Source organism: Coptis chinensis, chromosome 2 (genome assembly GCF_015680905.1).
Source record: "Coptis chinensis isolate HL-2020 chromosome 2, ASM1568090v1, whole genome shotgun sequence".
Taxonomy (NCBI): domain Eukaryota; kingdom Viridiplantae; phylum Streptophyta; class Magnoliopsida; order Ranunculales; family Ranunculaceae; genus Coptis; species Coptis chinensis.
In genome coordinates, this window is record NC_141457.1 from 111,031,497 (window position 1) to 111,050,819 (window position 19,323).

The following is a 19,323-nucleotide window of genomic DNA, read 5'->3' on the forward strand; positions in this document are numbered from 1 at the left end:
GAGGGGGAGTATTGGTCTTCCCAAGTCTTCAGGGAGCGGTACGGAGTGGGGGCTGCGGACTTATGAACGGTACGGCGAACAGGGGGGTTGCGGTGTGTAGAGGCGGCGGTGCGGCGTTTTTTCTGAGGGGGGGAGGTGACACGGGGCTTTCTTTCTTTAGGGGGGACGGAAAAATGGGGCGCTGTATTTTCCTATGGATGCTAGCTCAGGATCAGAGAGTAGGGGAGTAGCGGTGGCAGGGTCAATGCCGAGTATCACCGACCGAAGCCAGCCCAAATCACTTAATCTTCCGGAATGTCGTGGAAAAGATGTCGTAGAGGTCGCGATATCGAAGTCGGGCCACCAACCTGAAAAAAGACAAAACAACAAGTTGGATTAGTGCCGAAAGACATATTTCAATGGGGATAGATAAAAAGCGGGACTCACCACTGGGGAGGAAAGCCAGGTGACGGAGGTTCAACTCAGGTGGAAGATCCGCGGAGAGGAATTTCCCGGATATATAGAGAGGGTAATGGTGCCACAATTTGTCGGAGGAGGTGATGAAGGATAAAGTGCTGTGGGCGGGGGCGGAGGCAGAATGAATGATAGCCCACACTGACTTCCTTGGTACTCTTCTTGAGGTAGAAGTGGGCGGCCATGTCGCGAACCGTTATCCGAGGTACTTCCGAGCGGTTGTAGTGGTTCGCGGCATACATGACCCTCCAGAAGTTGCCAATACCTTGGCAGGGGGGGATGTTATAATGATTGCACACCTCGACATCAAGACGAGTGAGAGGCAATCGAAGACCGGCGACAATCTGGCCGACCGTGGCCACGAGACACCCTGGCTTGTGGGGGACCAAATGTGGGTAATAAGTTAAATCAGGCACGTGCTCTAAAATGACGTCAGCGGGTATCCCGTAGGCCGCTTTAACAGCCTCGAGATTAGGTCTACGACTACGTGGTGGTGGCGGCGGAAGGGTAAAGGCTTGCCCGGAGGTAGAGGGGGCCTCGGTCCGGTCGGGGGGCAAAGGCTGCGGTAAGGAGGAGGAGGAGGTGGCGGATCTAGAGACGACATCGAGGATGGGCGGAAGACACACAATACCACAACAAGGCAAAAAGGGAAAGGAAGATGAACAGTTTCAAACACAAAGGGGAAATACGCACTATAACAATCAAAGGTAGCCAAAGAGAGAAGGAGACCAACCTGAGGAGAAGAGAGAGCAACCGGAGCAAGAGTGTCAGCCACAAGAGTTGAAGAGATCGAATCGAAGCGGAAATAACCGGAGCTAGGGAAGACGTAAGAAATGTGGAAGAAGAGGGGAAGAGGAATTGGAAGGCGAAAAGAAGGGCTAAGTGAAAGAGAGAAGAGAAATCGGCGGGCTTTTATAAGAGGGTGAGGGCAAAGGGGTAATTGCGCGGGTGGGTGCTGAAATCGAGGGGACACCAAAAAAGAACCGCCCAATGAAAGACACGGGATGCACGCCAAAACGGCGGTCGAAGGTGCAACCGCATGAACACTCGCGGAACCCAATTTGTGAGGGGAAGAGGGAAGACCACGGCCGGAAAGAGGAAGGGCGAAGCTCTCGACTCCACGAAAGCAAGATAGCATCGCTGGACTCGGAGGGGCATCAGAAGTGGCATGATTCCGCCTTGAAATAGCATGGGGATTTGGGCGGACTTAGCGTGAATCGATAGGGGCCGCGTTGCAGATTGGGATGGCAAAGACGCGGTCGCGATGACGGAAACCCTACACATGGAGGGGAGTGGACCAGAGATGAAAAGACAGTGTGGAGGGTTGAGATGAAACGCGTGGTCGCTGACGAAACCCTACACGTGGAGGGGAGTGGACCAAGAGATGAAGAGACAGGTGGAGGGTTGAGATGAAAGGTGGTCGCGGTACGGAAACCCTACACATGGAGGGGAGTGGACCAGGAGATGAAAAGACAGGTGGAGGGTTGAGATAAGAGGAGAGGGGATATAAAAGAGAAGAGAAGAGAAGAAAAAAAGGAAAGAAAAAGGGGGGGGGCGGCCAAGAGTGAGAGAGAGAGAGTCTTGTGAGGAGAGGGGAAGATAGCATTGTGTAACCCGTAATCCACAGAAGAGATTGCCATTACTATTTTGTGTTGTAACACAACCCTTTCACTAAGCTCACAAAATATAAAAATAGCATTAAGCTAAAAACATTTCATCAAAGAAATAGTACATGTCTATGGTCCTAACATGCATGGACGTCCACCGAACATTTGGATACAAGAATACATCATTTCTTTCTAGCAAATATTAAACCTTGACAAAAATTCATGTGTAATAGTTTCCATATTTCTGGAATTAATGTTCAAGAATCAAGATCACGTTTGATTGCCAAAAATAAAGGTCCAGAAAATCAATATCAGTCACCCCCTTTAGTCGTTACACATATCTCACAACATGTCGATATTGACTAGCCATATGGCTGCAGATATTGCCTTCATACGGATTATAGGACAAAACTTTGCTAACATCATTAGTTACACCCATAGTACAAAATATCAGGATATAGGTATTTATCGATATTCAATTTATGGATATGTATCGTGGATATATCCTCCTCTTTGAAGACATTTGACATTGTTTCACATGCAAATATCGTGGATATATCCAAAATATCGACAAATATCATGGATATTGTGGATATTTATTGATATATCATGATACATTATTTATATTTATTTGAAATATAATGATAAATATTAAATAAAATTGTTATATACACAAAATATCGCTAAATATCTCCAAATATCATAAAAATCATAAATATCGTCAAAATATCACTGATATTTATAGTCGTATATATCCCTAAACATATCGTGATATTTATATATCTTTCTCTGAAATATGGATAGATATCCCCAAATATCGCGATATATCGGGATATTTTGTACTATCGTTACACCAACACTATTAAAACAACCAAATGTAACAAAAAGCTCTATAAATTTCATGACCACATGCAATCCATAGAATTGATTCACACCTTCCACAAGATTTCCACAGAATAGCAGCTATGGGGTCTGAAACAGTTCATCATGTTCTCATGGTCTCCTTCCCTGGTCAAGGACACATTAACCCTTTGCTAAGGTTAGCAAAACACCTTGCTTCAAAGGGTCTTTACATCACCTTCTCCACCCCTAAAAATATAGGCCATATGATTCAAAATTCAACGAACAACACCAATACTGATACAGCCATCAAGATAGGTGAAGGCCAGCTTCGTTTCGAACATTTTTCAGATGGTTGGAGCGACGATGATCCAAAACGCCTCGACCTAGACGCTTTGATGCACCAGCTAGAAACTGCTGGTCGAGATTCATTTGTTAAACTTCTCAGTAAACAAGCTGAATTGGGGCGGCCAGTTTCTTGTGTAATCAACAATCCGTTTGTTCCATGGGCTTCAGACGTGGCGACGGACATGGGTATTCCGTGTGCGGTTCTTTGGGTTCAGTCATGTTCAGTTTATTCTGCTTACTATCATTATTTTCATAACTTAGCCCCATTTCCAACAGTTGAGCAACCAGATAGTTCTCTCGATTTGCCCGGTTTGCCTACTCTTGTATCCGACGAGATTCCTAATTTCCTTCACCCGTTCGGCCCATATAAAACGTTGAAAGACGCAATTCTGGGACAGTTTAAGAACCTGTTGAACTCGTCCTGCGTGTTGGTGGATTCATTTGAAGAACTTGAACGTGAAGCAATTGAACCTATGTTGAATTTGTCTCCAATTAGACCTGTTGGCCCTTTGTTCAAGTATACAGAAGATGAAGATAAGTCTAATACCATACGCGGCGACATGTGGAGCGCCACAGACGAGTGTATAGAGTGGTTGAACAGTAAACCACCAAGTTCGGTGGTTTACGTCTCATTTGGAAGCATAGTGTTTTTGGAGAAAAATCAGATGGAGGAAATGGCAAGGGGCTATTAAACTCCGGGTTACCGTTCCTGTGGGTTGTTAAACCACCACCTACAGAATACTCTGAAGATGCAGGAAGAGTGCCAGATGGATTCATTGAAGAAGCTGAAGGTAAAGGTCTAGTTGTACAGTGGTGTCCACAGGATAAAGTTTTAGCTCACCCATCATTAGCTTGTTTTGTGACTCATTGTGGGTGGAACTCTTCTATGGAAACTTTGAGCTCTGGTGTACCAATTATTGCTGCACCTCAATGGGGTGATCAGGTGACAAACGCCAAGTTCTTGGTTGAAGTTTATGGCGTCGGGGTGCGTTTGGGTCGAAGTAAAGATCATCTAAAAGGATTGACGAGAGAGCAAGTGGAAAAATGTGTCGTCGAAGTCACAAGTGGACCCAAGGCGCAGGAGATTAAAGCAAATGCCTTAAAGTGGAAGAAGAAAGCAGAGGAAGCAGTCGCCAAAGGTGGTTCCTCAGACAGGAATCTTCAAGCGTTTGTTGATGACATCCGAAGAATGGCGTCCAAGTGAATTTTACATTCTATAGTGTGCAATAGGTAAGAAGAGAAAATATTATCTAAGCGTAGGGAAGGGGTTCGTTTTGCTGTCCATGCAGTTTTCCTGTTCTCCTCATTTAATTTTTCGTTTCCCATCAAAATTGTTGTTGAAGCTTGAAGCTGGCATAAAATTGCCATGGATGATGCTCATTGTTCCTGATTTTTTTTACTAAAAGCTCAATATGAATCAAACAAAGCATTAATTTGTCTAACATCTTATACGTAGGCTAACTAAGTAACTAGTATGGATTGAGGAGGACAAATCCTTTGTAGTTTGGAATCGCATGTATTTGTGACATGAATGTGGTAGTTAGAAAAGCTGAACCTAACTATCCTTTGCCCAAAACGCTTTCCTTTCTTAATTTGCTTCTGTATGAGAAGGAGCGTTTCTACTTGTTTGAGAGCTCCAAATTGTACGTGCGAAGTTACAGACAGCGAAAACATACGAACGGAAATTTTGAGAAACGACACACTGCCACACAGGTGCACCGTGCACAGTAGTAAAATTAAAATCAAGAAAAAACCTTATGGGCAGAAGTTAACATCTAACCAACAAGGCGGTACTGAGAGCATTTTTAGGAGAGCTACCAAAAAAACACCAAAATTTTGAACAAAAAAAACACCAAACCCAAAAAACACCAAGCAACTTTAAGAGCAACATTAAATTTTCGACATCAAACTACGTGGTTTTGGATAAACCGCGCCATATAGTCCACGCGATTTTCCCAAAACCGCGCCATAGAAACCCATCTGACAGGCCCAATCCCACGCGGTTTTTCAGAAACCGCTTGATATAACCATTTAACCCTCTTGGTCATGCGAGGTTTTCTTCATTTTTCATGTTCTCTCATCTAAATTCATCTCCTTGAGCAAAAAAAAAAAAACACTACCAAAACTCTTGACGATTTTTCAATAGATCATTCATCTTCTTCTGATTCTTCATCGAGCTCGAGCTCTTCAAATGATAACACTGCAATTAAAAATCGTAAATTAGTGACTATTGCTCTACCTTTGGTTCGACATCATCTGAGTTTATTGCGTCAGCAAGAAGCGGAGTCTTCTTTTAGATCACATGGAAGTTCAAAGAAAGGAAGAAAATGTAAGAATCGTCAAGACGAGGCAAAAAGACTAGCTCGTGTAAATGCTAACTACTTGGGCAAGAAATCCTATATTTTCGCGGACCACGACTTCCAACGCCGATTTCAGATGGGTCATCATTATTTACTCGTGATTTTCAATCATCTTAATCATAATGTACCATATTTTCAACAAAAAGTTAATAGTGCGGGTAAGTTTGGGATTAACCCAAAAATAAAAGTAATTGCTGCTATACGAATGCTTGCTTATGGTACTGCAGCTGATCTAGTAGATGATATGTTACATGTTGTTGAACCAACTGTTCATGAATGCATGCGCTATTTCTGTGATGGAATTATTAGAATTTTTGGAGCTGAATATTTGCGCAAACCAAATGCTGCAGATATTTAACGTTTGCTTAAAGAGTCTGAGGTAGGAGTGTAACGGGCTGGTCTGGTCGGGTCAATCATGAAGTCAAATAGTGATGGGGCGGGCGGGCTGGGTTGAAGTGTCATGTCTTAGTACCATCACCCCGCTGTTGGGTCACTTTACGGGCGGTTTTCATGGTCATTCAAGTCGGGTGGAAATTATCATTTTATCCCAATTTCACCTAAAAAAACCTTTCTAATTCTGCAAGTAATATATTTCCAATTCAAAATATAGAGAAAAAAATGGAATCAATCAATAAAAATAAACAAAAATAAAAAAATTTGAACTTGAACCCAAAACCATATCTGCAAATTTGAAACTTCTTTCTCGTGATTTATTTGTAAATTGATTATTTTCTATAACATGATAAAATGAAGATGAGAGCGAGAATCTATGGTACAAAACAATAAAATATAAACTAAAAGAATTCGAAATTAATACAAGAATGAATGATTCATCTTCTCCAAAATTTGAAAGTTGAATTTGAACTTTTGATATTTGTCCAATGTTCAAACTTGAAAATTTGAAATTGATGTTGAACTCATAAGTTTGTGTTCATATCTCCCAAATTTCTACAAAAGTTAAAAGAAAATATAAACAAAATACAAAAATATTAGAGTTAGAGTTTTGAAATTATGCGGGTCAACAGGGTTGGGTCAACGGCTTTTGACACGGTGCGGATCAGGCGGCTTGACGGGTCGGGTTTGAGCATAGAACCTACACCCATAGCCTGACTGCGTAAAAACGGTGGCGGGGCGGGGCGGGTCTGTTTTTGGGTCGGTACAGGTTTGGGTGGCGGGTAGAGACCGGGTACCCTACTGGATGATGGGTCAACAGTTTTTTTTTACACTCCAAGTCTGAGGAACGCGGATGGCCTGGAATGCTAGGAAACATTGATTGCATGCACTGGCAATGGAAGAATTGCCCATCCGCGAGGCAAGGGTCTCACACTGGCCATAAGCATAAACCAACAGTGATTTTAGAGGCAGTTGTCGATCGTGACACGTGGATTTGGCATGCTTTTTTTGGAATGGCGGGTTCTCACAATGATCTTAATGTGCTTGACCACTCACCAATATTTGATGATATAGTCAATGATTAAGCTATTCCTTGTAACTACACTGTGAATGACCATAATTATGATATGGGCTATTACTTGGCTGACGGTATTTATCCTAATTATGTCACCTTGATTCAAACAATTGCTAAACCGACTTTTGCACAAGACAAACATTTTGCAAAGAAGCAAAAAGCTGCTAGAAAAGACAAAGAGCGGGCATTTGGTATATTACAGTAGCGTTGGGCTATTTTAGCGAATCCCGCGAGGGTTATGGTATTTGGAGAATATGGCTATCGTTATGAGGGCTTGCATCATTTTACACAATATGATTGTGGAAGATGAACGCGAAATGGATATCCGCAAAGATATTCCCCGATTTGGAAATACCAAGTAGAGAAGGTGCATCTGAAGATCAACACCAATTTGTTCTATCTCGTTGGACATCTGGCGTCGAGAGGGTTCATTCAAAAGTTGTTCATGATAGATTAAAGAAAGACTTGGTCGAGCATTTGTGGAGTAGGTGTGGGCGGCGTGGTCAGACTTGATTTCTATTTCTATTTGCACTTCATTTGGACTTTGTGTTTATTTATCGTTTCAATTTTTATGTATTTGTGTTCCAAGTTTATTTCTATGTATTTGTGGTTTTATGAAAGGATTTATGTATATGAGAATTTTGAAAATACAAAGTAGACTCTTCCGAATTTTTTTTAGAATGATAAAAAGTATCAACTTTAAATTAAGGTAACTTAACTCAAATTAAAAGAAAATATTCAATTAAAGTACATTATAATTAAAATCAAAATACAAACTCAAATTAAAAGACAAATTAAAATACTCAAATTAAAACACATAAAAACTCAAATTTAGACTATGCACTACTTTGACTACTACCAGTGATATTGCCAAGTCGATTCTTCATTTTTTGTAAAATTTTTACCCTTTTGAGTTGCCAAATTTCGCGCTCGTCTTCGGGTAATCCTTCTAATTTCATTCATAGTATTTTCGCATCATTTTCATCTTCTCGAACTCGGAGCGCATCTTTCTTCAATTGAAAATTTTCTTTTTGGATTTGGAGCTTCCAATCCATTGAACTTTTCTTCAATTGAAGTTTTTCGAATTCCATCTCATCTTTCTTCAATTGTCTTTGAGCTTCCAATTCATAGCCTTCTTTGGTGGTTTTGAAAAGTTCCACCAGAAAATCATCAAGTTTCTTAGCAGATTCCTCCAATTTAGAATCATTTTTTTTTCCTCTCTTTTTGCCTTCTTTTCTTGTCTTCTTTCTTTTTCCAAGAGGCCCATCCTAAAGCCCATGAACTTGGTGTGGATCATAATCCATTGGTTGAATTGTTGCAGTTGATATTGGAATTGATGAACCTCCTTCCCCATTGTTTGACTTCGACTTTTTGGTGGGATGCAAATCATTTCTCAACTGTAGCCTCTTCTATTTGGGTGAGTCTTTCACCATATTATAGCATTGCATCCACTTCCAAACCTCATTATGTATCACATATGTACTTATTGCTTCCTCAACCTACCAATTAAGCAAAAACTAAATTAGAATTGAAAGATGTATTTGTGAATCAAAATAACAAATAAAAAGTAAATACTTACCATCATATTGTCATTATAGCCACTTGGAGGAGATGCTTGAATCTTAGAAAGAATAGCATGAAACTTGTTGATATTAGCTTGAATGAGAGTCCAACGGTGTTTCATGCCCGTCAAGTTGCGTTCGGTCATTCTTCATGGATTTGCATGAACTGCATTTAGAATTCTAGCCCAAAAATCGTTCGACTTTTGCTCATTTCCTACTACACCATCTTGACTAACTTGTAGCCAACTATTGGTGAGAGCAACATCTTCTTCTTATATCCATGAAGCCCCTCTAGATTTTGATTTTGGTTCTTGACTAGTCATTGTTGTTTTAAGAGTAGAAAGTAGAGAGTAGAGAAAAGAAGTGAGTGTAAAACTATGGTGTGAGTGTTTCAATTTATAGGGTTAGAAAGATATAGCCATTTTTTGCCCATTGTTTGTCATTGAGAGCACGCGGTTTAGAAAAACCGCACGGTTTTGCCAAAATCGCACCATAGAAGCCCATTTAGCAGCCCAAGCCCACGTGGTGTTTTCAAAACCGCGCGGTTTTTCTAAAACTGCATATATGATTTGATACAGCACCAAATCTGGAACCAAATATTGGCCGATTTGGTGTTTGGTTTGGTGTTTTCATCAACATGTAACTCTCCTGAAGTTGAAAAAACACCAAATTGAGAAATTTGGTGTTTGATGCTAGGTTGATATCACTCTTAAAGATGCTCTCAGTCACCAACAACCCATTAAATATACTATACCCCCCCCCCCCCCAAACCGCACGGTTTTTCTAAAACTGCATATATGATTTGATACAGCACCAAATCTGGAACCAAATATTGGCGATTTGGTGTTTGGTTTGGTGTTTTCATCAACACGTAACTCTCCGAAGTTGAAAAACACCAAATTGAGAAATTTGGTGTTTGATGCTAGGTTGATATCACTCTTAAATACCCCCATTAAATAGACATCTTAAGATATTCACCAACATTTTAGATACTAGCCTGAAACATCACCTCTGTGCGGTTTTGCTAAAACCGCGTAGGAGCAAAACCGCGTATATGATTTAATACAGCACTAACCCTAGAACCAAATATTGGCCGATTTGGTGTTTGGTTTAGTGTTTTCATCAACACGTAACTCTCCTGAAGTTGAAAAAACACCAAATTGAGAAATTTGGTGTTTGATGCTAGGTTGATATCACTCCTAAAGATGCTCTAAGTCACCAACAACCCATTAAATATACTACACACACACCCCCCCCAATTAAATAGACATCTGAAGATATTCACCAACATTTTAGATACTAGCCTAAAACATCCCACTGCGCGGTTTTGCTAAAACCGCGTATATGATTTGATACAGCACCAAACCTGGAACCAAATATTGGCCGATTTGGTGTTTGGTTTGGTGTTTTCATCAATATGTAACTCTCCTGAAGTTGAAAAAACACCAAATTGAGATGCTAAGTTGATATCACTCCTATTAAATAGACATCTTAATAGATAGTAGCCTGAAACCAAACCCTCCCCAATTAAATAGATATCTTTAAATATTCACCAACATTTTAGATACATTAGATACTAGCTCCCTCCCATTAAATAGACATCTTAATAGATAGTAGCCTGAAACCAAACCAAACCCCAATTAAATAGACATCTTAAGATATTCACCAACATTTTAGATACTAGCCTGAAACATCACCTCTGTGCGGTCTCAATTAAATATACTATACCCCAAACCGCGCGGTTTTTCTAAAACTGCATATATGATTTGATACAGCACCAAATCTGGAACCAAATATTGGCCGATTTGGTGTTTGGTTTGGTGTTTTCATCAACATGTAACTCTCCTGAAGTTGAAAAAACACCAAATTGAGAAATTTGGTGTTTGATGCTAGGTTGATATCACTCTTAAATACCCCATTAAATAGACATCTTAAGATATTCACCAACATTTTAGATACTAGCCTGAAACATCACCTGCAATGCGGTTTTGCTAAAACCAGCAGAGGAGCAAAACCGCGTATATGATTTAATACAGCACTAACCCTAGAACCAAATATTGGCCGATTTGGTGTTTGGTTTAGTGTTTTCATCAACACGTAACTCTCCTGAAGTTGAAAAAACACCAAATTGAAAAATTTGGTGTTTGATGCTAGGTTGATATCACTCCTAAAGATGCTCTAAGTCACCAACAACCCATTAAATATACTACACCCCCCCCAAATAAATAGACATCTGAAGATATTCACCAACATTTTAGATACTAGCCTAAAACATCCCATCTTTGCTGGTTTTGCTAAACCACAGATATGATTTGATCAAAGACCAAACACGGAACCAAATATTGGCCGATTTGGTGTTTGGTTTGGTGTTTTCATCAATATGTAACTCTCCTGAAGTTGAAAAAACACCAAATTGAGATGCTAAGTTGATATCACTCCTATTAAATAGACATCTTAATAGATAGTAGCCTGAAACCAAACCAAACCCCAATTAAATAGACATCTTAAGATATTCACCAACATTTTAGATACTAGCCGAAACATCACCTAAATGCGGTCTCAATTAAATATACTATACCCCAAACCGGCGGTTTTTCTAAAACTGCATATATGATTTGATACAAAGACTAAATCACGGAACCAAATATGGGCGATTTGGTGTTTGGTTTGGTGTTTTCATCAACATGTAACTCTCCGCGAAGTTGAAAAACACCAAATTGAGAAATTTGGTGTTTGATGCTAGGTTGATATCACTCTTAAATACCCCCATTAAATAGACATCTTAAGATATTCACCAACATTTTAGATACTAGCCTGAAACATCACCTCTATGGCGGTTTTGCTAAAACCGCGTAGGAGCAAAACCGCGTATATGATTTAATACAGCACTAACCCTAGAACCAAATATTGGCCGATTTGGTGTTTGGTTTAGTGTTTTCATCAACACGTAACTCTCCTGAAGTTGAAAAAACACCAAATTGAGAAATTTGGTGTTTGATGCTAGGTTGATATCACTCCTAAAGATGCTCTAAGTCACCAACAACCAATTAAATAAATATACTACACCCCCAAATAAATAGACATCTGAAGATATTCACCAACATTTTAGATACTAGCCTAAAACATTTCATCTCATGGGTTTTGCTAAAACCGGCAGTATATGATTTGATACAAAGACCAAACCCGGAACCAAATATTGGCCGATTTGGTGTTTGGTTTTGGTGTTTTCATCAATATGTAACTCTCTCCGAAGTTGAAAAACACCAAATTGAGATGCTAAGTTGATATCACTCCTATTAAATAGACATCTTAATAGATAGTAGCCTGAAACCAAACCCTCCCCCTCCCCAATTAAATAGATATCTTTAAATATTCACCAACATTTTAGATACATTAGATACTAGCTCCCTCCCATTAAATAGACATCTTAATAGATAGTAGCCTGAAACCAAACCAAACCAAACCAAACCCCCAATTAAATAGACATCTTAAGATATTCACCAACATTTTAGATACTAGCCTGAAACATCACCTCTATGCGGTTTTGCTAAAACCGCGTAGGAGCAAAAACCAGATATGATTTAATACAGCACCAACCCTAGAACCAAATATTGGCCGATTTGGTGTTTGGTTTAGTGTTTTCATCAACACGTAACTCTCCTGAAGTTGAAAAAACACCAAATTGAGAAATTTGGTGTTTGATGCTAGGTTGATATCACTCCTAAAGATGCTCTAAGTCACCAACAACCCATTAAATATACTACACACACACACACCCCACCCCCCCAATTAAATAGACATCTGAAGATATTCACCAACATTTTAGATACTAGCCTAAAACATTCAATCTTGCGGTTTTTGCTAAAACCACAGATATGATTTGATACAAAGACAAAACCGGAACCAAATATTGGCCGATTTGGTGTTTGGTTTGGTGTTTTCATCAATATGTAACTCTCCTGAAGTTGAAAAAACACCAAATTGAGATGCTAAGTTGATATCACTCCTAAAGATGCTCTAAGTAACTATTAAATAGACATCTTAAGCTATTCACACACCCACACCCCCTAATTAAATAGACATCTTAACCCCCAAATTAAATAGATATCTTTAAATATTCACCAACATTTTAGATACATTATATACTAGCTCCCTCCCATTAAATAGACATCTTAATATATAGTAGCCTGAAACCAAACCAAACACCCCATATTAAATAGACATCTTAAAATATTCGCCAACATTTTGATACATTATATATAGGGGTGTCTCTTTTTGCCGAATTTTCGATTTTTCCGAAATCCGACCCGAAATTGGTCTGGCTCTGGGTGTGGTTTTCATGGGCCGAATTTTCGATTTTCCGATTTTCGAAAATTCCAAAAAAAAAATTGGATCGGATTTGGATATAATTCTAAAATCCGATCCGATCCGAAATTTCCGATATTATTGCCAATTTATTCCGAAAATATATACTTCTCTCACTATCCACTTGATTAGATCTCGACCGTTCATTCATTTTCTAGTTTTTTACTTCCAAAACAAAACAAAAACATAACATAGCCATACTTCCCCATTGAATTGGGACCACTCTATTGTCATTACACCGTCTGCCATAACAACAATGATATGAAAAAATATCATTGAAGTCATACAATGACTTTTCGGACCAATCCAAAAGCCAAATTCCAATAGATAGAATATTATGTAAAAGCTACTTAGAGTCCAATACCATAATCCATTATTTATGCAGACACTTCACGCTTCAATTTCCCACATTTAAAAAAAAAGATTGAAACATTACAAATACCTAGACCTCAAATGCGCTAATGCTTGCTATTGGTGGTCCGCGGGTTCTTTTCTCGCTTTTTCTTGGATACTTTGTTTGAATGAAAATGGGTTTTTCAAGAAACAAGTGCGTATTGTTGTTAGTACATTGGTGTTGTTGACATGGTTTTCTCTCCTACAATAAACATTGGTATGATATTCCAAAAATAATTGAAAAGTAAAGAAATCTTGAAAAATTTACCAAGTATTCTGAAATTTCTGAAAGTTCCGAAATTGGAAATATATTTTGAATCCGAAAAAAAATTGGATCGGATTTGGCTAGCATATTAAGTTCCGAAAAACATTTGGAAAAATTCCGAAGGAGATTAATCCGATCTAATCCGATCCGAAGTCACCTCTAATTATATACTAACTCCCTCCCATTAAATAGACATCTTAAGATATGAAACACCCCCACCACAAATTAAAAATGCTATTACTACGATAGCGTTTCTCCTCCAAAAACTTAATACCACAGCACTTTCTCCACATGCTATCGAATAAAAACTATCTTTTATTACTAAATGCATTTATGATAACCAATCAATATTTAAACAGTAGTTTTAACAACCAACTATAGGAAATAGTATTCAATGGAAGCTATTTTATTAGTGAATAAACAAATCAGATTCCATTTCGTAATTGAATCCAGATGGATTTGAACCATCAACCTCTCAATAAAAAGCGCTCTTACCATTTTGAGCTTTTCGAGAAAATGCACTGACAGATATATTTGCACCAAATACATATTAGGAGAAAAAGTACTTGTAACCACACAACTTGTACTACAGAGAACTCGAGACTTCTGTCCTAACTGGATTACACCTTTTCCATTGCTCCATTTCTCCAAAATCACCTAAAACATCAGCTCCATATGCGTCATATCTTGCTTACTCTGAAGAGAAGTAATGGCAGAATGTTGAAGACTAAACAAATCAAAACCCCATACAGACATAGCACCTGTGTTATTAAATCGGCGAGTACTTGGTGAGGAATCGCTACTCAGTACCTAGCCGACCCGACCAACCAATTACTCCCCATAAGTGATTGGGGTCCAAAAATCGCCAAGTAATCGGCCGAGTTGCCAATTTATGACGAATCGGAATCGGGCGAGTTACTCACCATAAATCGGTATATAAAAGAAAATCGAGATTTTTTTTTTTTAACCGCGAAATCAAGTTAGGGCTTTTTTCTCCAGCTACGAAAACAAGCTCCAATTCCAAGTACGTTTTTTTCTTTTTCTCCACTTTCTCTCCGTCTCTCACTCTCTCCAGTCTCTTCTTCTCTACGTTTTTTTTTTCCTTCTCTTCTCCTCTCCAGTTTGCCACTCGCCCACTCTCCACTCTCTTCTCCTCTCCACTCTCTTTACAAATGCAAGACGTCGATTTTTTTTTCCCCGATAATCTTCACAAAATATGTTCAGTGAACACTATGTGGTGTATTATGATTTTTGAGAACCCACTTGAATATTTGATGACAACTTAATATAAAAAAAATAAAAATAAATGTGCGGCCCATGTTTTGCATTTGTAACTATGACAAGTTAAAGAAAAGAAAATATTGAAAAAACAATGATATTGACTGAAACTTTAGTGGTCAAATAACTATGGACAATGTCAACATTTCTATAGCATATTGATAGCAAAAATTTGTACCATGTTGTATGCCACATTTTTGGCGTCAATGTACATACTACATATAAACATAAAAATTAAGACATCTCGAGTAATCCCGATTAATCCCCGACCGAGTAGACCTACTCGCTACTTGCTCCTCCACCGAGTAGCGGTTTAAAAAATTGCCCGAGTAATCCCGATTAATCCCCGACCGAGTAGACCTACTCGCTACTCGCACCTCCGCCGAGTAGCGATTTAACTGCCCAGCATAGCACTACTCACCTTTGTTAACAATTACAGTCTTCTTATTCCAATGATCCCCAAGGTTTGTTTTTCATGTTCAGGGCGTCACTCCAATGAAGAGAAGTACCTAAATGATAGTCTTTTGTCATACCTACATTTCCCACATCAAGCATAAGTATTTACATGGACAATGTACAGACAAGGTTTTCGCTGCTAAGATTGTTGAATTATGTGCTAGACCAACCACTAACTTCTTTCTTTCTCTCTTCAATACCAACAACAAAGACATAAACAGATTAACAAGTTAAGATTTTACCTTTCCTACAAGCAGCGCCCAACCTCAGTTATCTACTCCATAAACCAAATTCCTATACAATACAAGAGTAGTATATACTAAATAGCAATCGATATGAGACATGTATGAATATACCAGACCTTGAATGCAAAGAATTTTACATAAAAAATAATCTTACTTTTACCTTTTCCTCAAGGAATTATCTAGCTATTTCCTTCCCGAAAAAGCAGGGTCCGTGTCCACAAAACAGTAAAATGAACAGCACATTAGAAGGCCACTCTTCAATTTCAGATACTCTAGGTCCCATTGGCTTAAAACGATTCTCGAGAGTTATTGGTAGCTCAGCCTTGTATAAGAGGTACCAGAAAATGGAGTCAGGGCCAAAGACAAATTTGCAAACTAAAATTAGTATGCATAGAGAGAAAAAGAATGAAAAACGCGTGCCTCGCTCACAAAATAAAACAGATGCAATCTCATTATTACTTAGTACTGAGGATGGATGAAAATTTAGCAAACAAATAATCTATATAGTTTATAATCAATATATACCCAACAGTCGGGCCATGAACCATTGACCGTTTAGTTATCGTACTTCAAGTAGTTGAAATTGGTGTGAAACAATTGTAGATCAGAAGAGAATTAATTATTGTTTTGACTTGTAAGAAATCAGGATTATTCCAATGGTGGGTTTCGATCTAGTGCTCATGGAAGCTTAAGACAGTAAAAGCCAATGCAACTTCTTTGAACAAAGACAATTATTATAATAGACTTAATAGGATAATTATTTAACCTCAAATCTAGCTCCAATTCCAGGAACTAGAAACCCGAGAATTAAAATTGGCATAAGAAGAAAGATTATTACCAAACTACCAAGGACTTCCACTTTGAATATGGTCGTTCCAAGAACTCTTCCAAGTACAACATTTGCAATCTGTGTACTGGTGGCGTGCCTTCAATTTGCATCCCACAATCGCTAAGGTCTTCCGGCTAAAAAACTTCTACAGTTGGTAATAAATTGATGCTCTCTTGAAGCAAATAGCAGTTGCACCGCACTTCACAGCACTTGAAATAGATCTAAAAAACACAAGAAGCAATAATCAAACAGCAGGACTCAGTCATTGCATACATAGATTCAAAAATTGACTTGTAAAGAAACTAGGCGCAAGAAAAATTGTAGAAATAGCTAGCTCCAGGACTTGGGCAAAATGAGCAATGGAACCTAATTGATGCATACACAATTTCAAAGCCTGTCTTGTAAAGAAACAACGTGCATGGCTTGCCGCAGGACTAATACACTATGAGCTAGGAAAGAAGAGTGATCAATGCATATACAAACTCAAAGAGTAGCTTAAGATACCAGGCGCAAAACGGTGGTAGATATAGCTTGTCACACAGAATCTTGCCAAGACATCTAAAATCTCCCAGGAGACAGTTCTCCATAAAAATAGATAAAGCATAAGTACCAAGATCCAATAGGTGTAGATTTTTGAAGAATCAGTCATTTTTGGGAAAATTGACATTACTGAAAAGAGAAAGTAACATTTGTTGCAGCAAATATCTTCCACATCCCATGTTCCTTTTCTTATAGCATAGCCTATCAATATCCCTCATCAGCATCTCCTACAACGCCACATCCACAAACTCAACACTAAAATCAGTGTAATAGTTGAGAGTTCAGTTAATCAAAATTAAGAATTGATCATGAAGTTAAATCACAAAATGTAACCAAAGCTCAAAAGATATCCATGAGAACAAAAGCTATTAGAGTAACATTCATAGTCACCTGAAGTTGTTTTAAAACTGATATGGTTGTGTAAGGAGAAACTGTAGTTAACATCTTTATCTCACTAATAGTTTGCTGCATCAGTTCGGTTCAGTTTTGAGGAGAACTATTCATTTTCTCCATCTCACCAAGTCCATTTACCTCTTGCTTCCTTGAAGGACTCAATTTCCACACTTCTAAGTTGCTTCAACATACTATCATTGCAGAACTTCGTGTGAAGAACCAATTTAATATCCTTAGTATCCCTGCTTCTAACAGAAGGTCTTTGGGCTAATAGGGTGGTAACCTTTCAATGTGATCGAACGTTCATCTACAGATCTCCAGAATATATTTTACCAGGGTGAACCACCAGTTTTTAATTTAGAGAAGGCTGTCTATAAGGCCTGCTTTATTCTTACTATTCCGCCTTGTAGTTTGCTGGCGATGTTAATAACATTCAGGCAATCAATGTTCATAAAAGTTTATAACCTCACCTCGAACTACAATTTACTAACACATGACTAGAGTATCAATCTTTAAAGCAAACCAAGTAAGGGTGATATTAAGCATACCTCGGTGAAGGCAAATGAGAACTGTTTGTGGGCCCCTTCAAACGACCTATCGCTTAGCTCTGTTTTCATAAATATGCTACCTCTTTCTCCAAAGCAAATACCTACGTTCTCATCTTCTTGGCTTCAACCTCCAATCCACCATAGCTTTTGTTAGGGTCTACCTTTTTTACTAGCATCTGTAACCCCATGAGTTGCAACCAGAGTTAGGTCAAGGCAGAATAACAAAATAAAGGAGAAGATTGCATGATACTTTAGACCTCCTTTGTACCCACATCCAGCACCTGCTAGGTTATTTCATCAAGGTTTCCTTTTGACGCCTCACCATTCATTTCCTTTAGAAGATATTTCGAGTGAACAACTAGAAAGTAGAAACTGCTCAACTTCACACATATTTACCCCATCAAATGACCGTGAACTCCCATCAAATGACATCGACGCTTGTTTGGCATGTTTCAAAAATGTACTACTAGCTATCTTGTCGGGGGCGAGGTGAGGCATTAGGTTTACGCCTTGGCAGCGCCTTGGGAACGCCAATGATGACCTGCGGGGATTTTCACTAATGATTACCGCCTTTGCTGCCTTGACACCGTGGTCCGTTGGTGCCGCCTTTGACAAAATAAACTACTATAAGAAATTGAAGGCCTCACACTATGAGAGGTCGGTGGTCTCCTCCACAAAAAGTCATTGAAGGTAGATTTTGCAGTCCTATCCACTCTGCCCAAGGATTGGCGACGCGAACGTCAAATGCATAAATTTCACCCCAAAAAAACCTGAGTGGTTATTACTTGATGAGGACAACTCAATCCTTATCCTAGAACTTTGAGACGCAATTGATATTTTTCCTGAATAAAATACAAAACAGATATTATTGAATTTCCTTGGATCAAATGGCTATTCAACAATTAACAGCTAAAATAGAGCATTTATTACTTACTGATGACATTCTCAAACCTTCTTCTAATACGAACTTTGAGCCGTACTTGATATTTTTCGATAAAAATACATGAAAAGCAGATAGTTCTTTAATTTCCTTCTATCAACTGGCTTGTAAGACAATTGATCGATAATTTAGTTATGTCTCAGTTCTGGCAGTTAGTTCAGCAAAAGAAAATGTATCTTGGAGCCACTACAGTTTCTCCTGGCGAATGGAAAGGTTATAACTGCAAGCATGCAGATACTAGGAGAAGGTAAAAAGAGGACACACATTTTTTCACATGATGGAATATAAAATATACAAGGAAAATAGCGAAGTCAAACCTGCACGATCTTAATCGATCTTCACGCCATTCCTTACAGGCATCATATCGTCACTAGCATCTTTCCAGTCATTTGCTATACCACTACTACAGTGACTTGACTCAAAGGTGGTCCCT

The 19,323-nt window shown here is 38.8% G+C and overlaps 1 long non-coding RNA gene and 1 pseudogene across 10 annotated transcripts; one reads left to right on the forward strand and one right to left on the reverse strand.

The window, feature by feature from the left end:
- Positions 1-2,970: 2,970 nt before the first annotated feature.
- LOC147520610 (gallate 1-beta-glucosyltransferase 84A24 pseudogene) lies at positions 2,971-4,690 on the forward strand (annotated as a pseudogene). The gene has a single exon (XR_015212714.1). The product of XR_015212714.1 is annotated as a gallate 1-beta-glucosyltransferase 84A24 pseudogene (transcript).
- Positions 4,691-14,709: 10,019 nt separating this feature from the next.
- Positions 14,710-19,148, reverse strand: LOC147520611 (uncharacterized). 9 transcript variants are annotated; one of them, XR_015212725.1, is made up of 6 exons: positions 18,885-19,148; positions 17,140-18,792; positions 16,479-16,690; positions 15,801-15,962; positions 15,638-15,689; positions 14,710-15,472 (listed from the first exon to the last, which is right to left on the reverse strand). It is a non-coding gene; the product is annotated as an uncharacterized LOC147520611 (long non-coding RNA). The 9 variants fall into 9 exon arrangements; XR_015212722.1 differs by having other exon boundaries at positions 16,974-18,792; XR_015212719.1 differs by having other exon boundaries at positions 16,479-18,491; positions 18,598-18,792; positions 18,885-19,147.
- Between the last annotated feature and the right edge of the window lie 175 nt (positions 19,149-19,323).